This window comes from Melozone crissalis, unplaced genomic scaffold (genome assembly GCF_028551555.1).
Source record: "Melozone crissalis strain CALT ecotype California unplaced genomic scaffold, PUWL_Pcris_2 ptg000046l_1, whole genome shotgun sequence".
Classification (NCBI taxonomy): Eukaryota; Metazoa; Chordata; class Aves; order Passeriformes; family Passerellidae; genus Melozone; species Melozone crissalis.
Window position 1 is genome coordinate 16,065,001 of NW_026535824.1, and position 7,831 is coordinate 16,072,831.

Below are 7,831 nucleotides of genomic sequence, written 5' to 3' on the forward strand. Positions count from 1 at the left end.
GGGTCCATTTATGAAATTCTCGTTTCCTCCAGTTACAAGGTCTTGGGTAACGAATCTTAGGGATGGGTGCTTCCCATTCCAGCCAGGCTCCATCGTCGCCCCCCAACTCTACCAATGGTAAAGGCTCCCAAATTGATGGGATGGACTCTTGTGTCCCCCCCGCTTTCAACCACAATTTTTCAAATAACCGTTACAGATATACTTCCTTTAGATACTTCACAAGAGTCTCATCCGAAGACTGGGCTAATCTATGGAGTCTTCACGCCTGAATACTTGGAATGAGCGCCGCCAACTTGATGAGGTCTAAACCGCCATCTTTAAAACTCGAATACAAGATCGCATCACATGTACTTGGGGGAAGATGAAGCCATTCCTTAGCCGTGTTATGAATGACTTGGTCAAGGGATTCAAGTAGGCCCACCTTGACTTCGGTATGGTCAGCCAGATATATCAGTCTCGGGATGGTATAGGTCCTGAGTATATCGACTTTCTGAAGAGGTTTTAAGGGCGAATGACCAATCCGATGAAGCCAATCCATGAGCTTCTCTGATAGTCTAGGATCTGCAAAGCCAGTCCAGGGGTCAACCCATGTGCTGACGTACCTTTCTGAGCTCCCTGGGTTGATCATGTTAGGGAGGGATCCATTAATCACCCACGTGGGACAATCATTGATAGTATACGAGTCCCTTGTCGGCTTGATGTAAAAGCCATGACATATTCCCCCCTGCGTACTGAGGCCAGTAAGATTGCAAAAGGCCTCCAAAATTTTGATGTTATGATACATGCCTTCCCAAGAGTCTCTCAGCAGCACCAAGTCATGGGCAAATGCCATGGCCATAAATTTCCAGCCCCCATGACGGAAAACCTCACCTTCATTCTCGAGTTTATACAGAAGGTGGTGCATCACTAAAATTGAGCAGCAAAGGTGACATGGGGTCGCCTTGCTTGACACCTGAGCGAATGTATATGGGGTCTGTCCTTTCTCTTCCCATGGAAATGCATGTCTTAACATCCCGATACATTTCCCTCACCAACTCTATCATGTGTGGATCCACCCGTCTCTGGACCAGACCCTCAAATACATGCTGATGACAGACGGTGTCAAATGCCTTAGCAATGTCCACGAACACAACCCCCAGATGTTTATGCTCTCACTTAGCTGTTCCACCACAAGCTGTAACTTGAGGTTTCCGGCACAACCTGATGCGCAAATAAAATCCCGTTGCCGGGGGTTGATGGGACATGCTTTGGACAGCCTCACAGTAGCGATCCTGGAAAACAGCTTAATCACCACTGAACCAATAGTAATAGGCCTCCAGTTATTGATATCACCAAGCTTCTCTGCATCCGAAGACTTGGGTATCAAGACTGTCCTGCAGTCCCGCAGCGCATCTGGAACAGTACCGGTGATAAGCCAGAGGTTGAAGATCTCAGTCAACTGGGAAAACTTTGGGCCTTTTGCAATAATCTGACCCAAAGTGATCCCATCTGGCCCGGGAGCGGAGGTTTTACACATCTCTCTCATGTTCTTATCAATCTCTTTTTTAGTAATTAGGGCCTCGAATGTGGTGTTAGCCGCCTCCTTATATGGAGGGAAATTCAGTAGGCCACCAAATATACCAGATGTATCCCACCTTCTTTTAAAGTGATCGTGGAGAACACTTGATGGTAACTGGCACTGAGAGGCTTCCGTGCTGTCCAGGATGACGCACGAGGCGCCTTCTATGTAACTCGTACAGCAGTTGGAACCTCAAGAATTATCCCCTCTTAATAGCTCTTTTGCGCATCCAATTTGATGGAGTTTTGGATGCTTTTTGGCCACGGGAGGCCTGTGTCTTTTGACCCTTGATAGATTTAGTTTGGCTAGGCACACCCAGAATACCAAGAAACTCCTTATAAACATCCTTCACCACCCGACCTGGATCTTGCCCATCAAGAACTTTCTTGAAGGCTTCCCGATACATGGTCAATTTGCCAAACGATAATCCCGCGTTGATGACTTTCTGGAATTGGAGCTTTAACTGTCCCTCCTTGGGCAACTTAGCAGACCCGGCAGGATGTTCAATTCCAGTGGCACCTACTAGTCCTTCATGACCGTTCACGGAGGGACACCTTTTATCACTAATCTGTTTTGCCATTTTAGTTGGAATATGCTCCGCTATAAGTTGGTTGATATTCCGCTTACTGGCAAACTCGTCCACCAATTGTACCAGAAGAGCCTCTTTCTTCCTCCCCAGTCCATACCCGTTTGTGGGCCCCTCAGGCCGATGACTCTTTGGGATGAGAAGCAGCAATCCGCTCCACATTTCGCACAAGAGGATGTCTTATTCTCTTGTGCAGACCCAGGCCAATCTTAGTAGTGAACCCACATTGGCACACCTCACAGACCCATTCCCCAGTGGGAGCCACACACACCACCCCCTTGCAGCGCAGGATGTGACAGGAGATACTGTGGTATTTTAGATTTTGTTTACCACATTTTGAACACCTGAAAATGATCTTTCTCTGCCCGTGTGCCCTTTTGAGATGGTCAATCAGCCTCAACATCCTAGTAAACCAGGTCTCACAACAAGGACAAGATGGTTGTTTGTCAGGCATGGACACGACAGGTGTTCTTGGCGTTGTACCATCACCTTCAGACCCGTGAGGAGCCTTGGGTGTTTTGGGCTCTTTACTACCTCCCATCGCGCTCTCAGCCTCAGGTGTTTTGGGCTCTTCGGTACCTCCCACCGCAGTCTCAGCCTCATCCTGGGCCATCCCCATAGGGGAGATCTCATAGGGCTCAGGGAGTTGCCTCAAACCCTACCAAACATCCACATGATGTACACCATCTTCTTTAACAATTTTGGAGTTAAAAAACTCCAAACTTGCAAGATCGAATCCCTCTTCCCTGGGCACAGAGGGCATAGATGGTAATTTGGCATCAATGACCCTTAGATCTAATGGGTCAGTCTGAGTGGTAGTCGAGATATAACGCAAAGCCATTTTGTCAGTCCGGTAAGCAATAAAGTGACAAGTCCAAGTGAGGGTAGAAGCATATAGTAGCTGACCCTCTCTCAAACTACCAACTGTGTCAACAACAGCCCGTGGACAAGGCTCTGTGCAACAGTGAACTAACTGTGCCAACCTTTTTGTTTCAGCGATTCGTGAAACTATTGTTGGGTGGTGAGTCCAACAATAGGGAGGGCTGATATGCGCCCTCTCCCACACTGGGGCAGAAGTCGACTCAGTTACCACGAGGGTATCCGGCAGGACCACGAGGAGGTGCGACTTCCGCAGCTATGCCCAGTTAGTAAATATAGTTACTCCCGCCGTTTACCCGCGCTTCATTGAATTTCTTCACTTTGACATTCAGAGCACTGGGCAGAAATCACATCGCGTCAACACCCGCCTCGGGCCTTCACAATGCTTTGTTTTAATTAAGCAGTCGGATTCCCCTGGTCCGCACCAGTTCAAAGCCGGCTGCTAGGCACTGACTGAGGCGGGGCGCTGGCCCAGGGACCCTTCCCCGGGGACCCTCCCCCGCACAAACTGCTCAGCCGACGCCGACTGCGGCTGCGCGCACGCTGGCCGCACACCACGGGAACCCCATTGGTGGGAACCGCTGGGGCGGTGGTGCGCAACGATGACGGCTGCCACTGGGGCACCAGCCACGGCAAGGTGGAGGGCGGGCGGAGCGGGGGGCGGGCGGCGCCCGCCACAGCCGGGGCGATCCACAGGAAGGACCCGGTGTGTGTCCAGAGTCGCCACCGTGCACGTGCATGCCCCAGCGCCCGGGCGGGCCACGCAGAGCGCACTCACCCGCGCGCGGCACCTCATCCAGCTGCGGCACGCGCCCAGCCCCGCTTCGCGCCCCAGTCCGACCAACCCAGCCCTTAGAGCCAATCCTTATCCCAAAGTTACGGATCCGGCTCGCCGACTTCCCTTACCTACATTGTTCCAACATGCCAGAGGCTGTTCACCTTGGAGACCGGCTGCGGATATGGGTACGACCCGGCACGAGACTTACACCCTCTCCCCTGGATTTTCACGGGCCAGCGAGAGCTCACCCGATGCCGCCGGAACCGTGACGCTTTCCAAGGTGAGGGCCCCTCTCTCGGGACGAATCCATTCCAAGGCGCCCGGCCCTTCACAAAGAAAAGAGAACTCTCCCCGAGGCTCCCACCAGCTTCTCTGGGATCAGTTGCGTCACCGCACTGGGTGCCTCATGGCGCCCATCTCCGCCACTCTGGATTCGGGGATCTGAACTCGACTCCCTTTCGATCGGCTGAGGGCAACAAAGGCCATCGCCCGCCCTTTCGGAATGGCGCTCACCTATCGCTTAGGACCGACTGACCCATGTTCAACTGCTGTTCACATGGAACCCTGCTCCACTTCGGCCTTCAAAGCTCTCATTTGAATATTTGCTACTACCACTAAGATCTGCACCTGTAGCAGCTCCACCTGGGCCCGCGCCCCTGGCTTCGAGGCGCACCGCAGCAGCCCTCCTACTCGTCGCGGCCTAGCCCCCGCGGGCCTCGCACTGCCAGCGACAGCCGCGTACGGGCCCAACGCTCCAGCGCCATCCATTTTCAGGGCTAGTTGATTCAGCAGGTGAGTTGTTACACACTTCTTAGCGGATTCCGACTTCCGTGGCCACCATCCTGCTGTCTAGATCAACCAACACCTTTTCTGCGCTCTGATGAGCGTTGGCATCAGGCGCCTTAACCCGGCGTTCGGTTCATCCCGCAGCGCCAGTTCTGCTTACCAAAAGTGGCCCACTGAGCACTTGCATTCCACGGCGCGGCTCCACGCCAGCGAACTGGCTCCCTTACCCATTGAAGGTTTGAGAATAGGCTGAGATCGTTTCAGCCCCAAGACCTCTAATCATAAGCTTTACTGGGTAAAACTGCCCATTGCCGAGTGCCAGCTATCGTGAGGGAAACTTCGGAGGGAACCAGCTACTAGATGGCTTGATTAGTCTTTTGCCCCTAGACGCGGGTCGGACGACCGATTTGCATGTCAGGACTGCTACAGACCTCAACCAGAGTTTCCTCTGGCTTTGCCCTGCCCAGGCATAGTTCACCATCTTTCGGGTCCTAGCACGGACGCTCACGCTCCACCTCCCTGGCCCCACGAGGGGGCGGCGGGCGAGACGGTCCGGTGGTGCACCCGGGGCTGCCAGGCGCGACACGCGCCCCGGGATCCCACCTCAGTCGGCGCGGGCCAGCCCTCACCTTCATTGCGCTGCGGGCTTTCGACAATGGTCCCTGACTCGCGCACGTGCTAGACTCCTTGGTCCGTGTTTCAAGATGGGTCAAGTGGGTAGCCGACATCGCTGCGGACCCCAGGCACTCCAGCGCGGCCCGTGAGCCTGGCCCGGCAGCGCCGCGCGGTCAGGGCGCACTGAGGACAGTCCACCCCAGTTGACAGCAGCGCTGGAGACTGGCAGGCCCAGCCCCCACACCTCTGCGCGAAACACCGTGCTGCGAGGATGCCACTCCCCCCCCCCCCCCATGAGAGGCGGGGAAATGATGCCCCCCACCACGGCGCCGCTGATGTAGGGGGAGGAGGGCGCAGCGGCAGTCCTTTCCCTCGGCCCCGAGATTCGGCGAGACCTGCTGCCTGAGGGCTGTACCACTCGCCGCTGCTTGCGCAGCACTGGACCACCTGCCCGTCGGACCACCTGCCCGTCGGAGGCCTTCCCAGTCGACCTGGAGCCGGTCGTGGCGCACCGTCGCAGAGGAAATGTGCCCGGACAGCGCCAGCTGCCGGCTGGGTGGCAGTCCCCACACCGGCCTGCACCCCCCAGCCTGCCTCCGCGGGCGGGGTTCGCCCAGGGGACGGAAGGGAGGCGAGGTTCCGCTGAACCCGTGCCGACCACAACTCGCCGGGTTGAATCCTCCGGGCGGACTGTGCGGGCCTCACCCGTTTACCTCTTAACGGTTTCACGCCCTCTTGAACTCTCTCTTCAAAGTTCTTTTCAACTTTCCCTTACGGTACTTGTTGGCTATTGGTCTCGTGCCAGTATTTAGCCTTAGATGGAGTTTACCACCCGCTTTGGGCTGCACTCCAAAGCAACCCGACTCCGAGAAGTCCCGGGCCCAGCATGCCGGGGGCCACTACCGGCCTCACACCGTCCACGGACTGCGGCCTCGATCACAAGGACTTGGGTCCCCCGCGAGCACCGCCAAGGATTGGGACTTCTGTACGCCACATGTCCCGCACCCCACTGCAGGGCAGGGATTCGGCGCTGGGCTTTTCCCGCTTCGCTCACCATTACTGAGAGAATCCTCGTTAGTTTCTTTTCCTTGGCTGACTAATATGCTAAATTCAGCGGGTTGCCACATCTGATCTGAGGTCGCAAGGCCAAAGATTGGCCGCACCTCCTGGCCCATGCAGCTCCCAAAGAAGCGGCATGCCAACAGGCCAACAGCCAGCCAGCTTCTCCCACCTACTACCCTCACCTTCCTCCCCACTGGCACCCGCGCGCCAGGGGAAAACAAAGCCAGAGGGAGAGAAGCGGAGACAGAGTGCCCCATCCCGGAGATGAGAACCGAAAAGGGAGTGTGGCAGAGACAGCCCTGATGGGGGACCAGGCGGCACGTGATGGCCTTGGTGGAAAGAGAGAGAAAAGCCATGGTGCTATTTGCGCCCCGAGACCACAACAGAAGAGGAGGAGGGCAGGCGAAGGGAGGAGGGGGTCGGAACATCTGTCCCCAGCGCTCTCGCCTCACGCGCACGCGCAGTGGCACAGTACCCCCGCAGTACCCACCTGCAGACAGCCATCCACGTGGGGGGGAGGCTGGGGGCGAGGCCTGCGCCTTATCTCCCTCTTGCCCTCTCCCTTCTCTCGGCCCACGGTGGTGCTTTCAACGCTGTCTCTTACTCTCCTCAGCTGCCACCACCACCGTACCGCGGTACGGGCCCTGCAAGGACAAACTCTGCCCCAGTGGCTCACTCCGGGAGTGGGGAACTACGGAGCAGTCCCTGAGTCTGCATAGAGGGGGATGAAAGCCCTGCGCGGCAACAATGACGATGACGGCCATGACGATGATGATGCCTGCTGGGTCACAGGGAAAAAATTGAGGCCGCCGAGGGAAACGCATCCCTTGCCAAACCCCTGACCGCCTTCCCTCAGGGCACCGGTGAGCCACCATCACCACCGCCGCTGACCACAGTCAACTTGCCTGTGAGGCAACCCCAGCTGAACCACCGTGGTGGCCGCTGGACAGCGACTGATCGTCAAGCAACACTCAGACGGGCGTAGCCCTGGGAGGAACATGGGGCCGCAAGTGTGTTTAAAGTGTGGATGACCAATGTGTCCTGCAATTCACATTAATTCTTGCAGCTAGCTGCATTCTTCATTAACGCATGAGCCGAGTGATCCACCACTGAGAGTTGTCTGCCTTTCGGCACCAATCCCGCACCCGTGGAGGGGCTGGGACCGCTCACATGGGGCGCCTCCTTCTCTTGTCCTGAGGACGTGCAGGCGCGTGCCTGGCTTTGACCGTCTGTACTTGATAGTCAGGAGTGCAGACATAGGAGATCCAGCCACACTGAACTGGAATTCTTCCTCAAACCTCCCCACTATGGTGGCACTGAAGGAGATCTGAGCAGTCTGGGTCCCGCCTGGTGCAATGATGCCCTCCTCAGGCGCAAACTTGAAGCAGAAGCCCACGTTTGCAGTTAAAGGGCTATAGGCGAAGGGAGCATCAATAGCTCCTAGGTTTATCAGTTCCACCTGCAGCTGCAAGAAAGCAAAATGGAAATACATGTGGAATCTTCCCTTCTTGTGAGTTATTGTCTAATGACGCAATTAATACCCAGAAATAGCAGACGATGCTATGAA

The 7,831-nt window shown here is 55.9% G+C and overlaps 2 pseudogenes; both read right to left on the reverse strand.

Moving 5' to 3' along the window:
- The window catches only part of LOC128943571 (28S ribosomal RNA), an 8,059-nt pseudogene extending 1,716 nt beyond the window's left edge, over window positions 1–6,343 (reverse strand).
- Window positions 6,344–7,229: 886 nt separating this feature from the next.
- Window positions 7,230–7,382, reverse strand: LOC128943575 (5.8S ribosomal RNA; annotated as a pseudogene).
- Window positions 7,383–7,831: the final 449 nt, after the last annotated feature.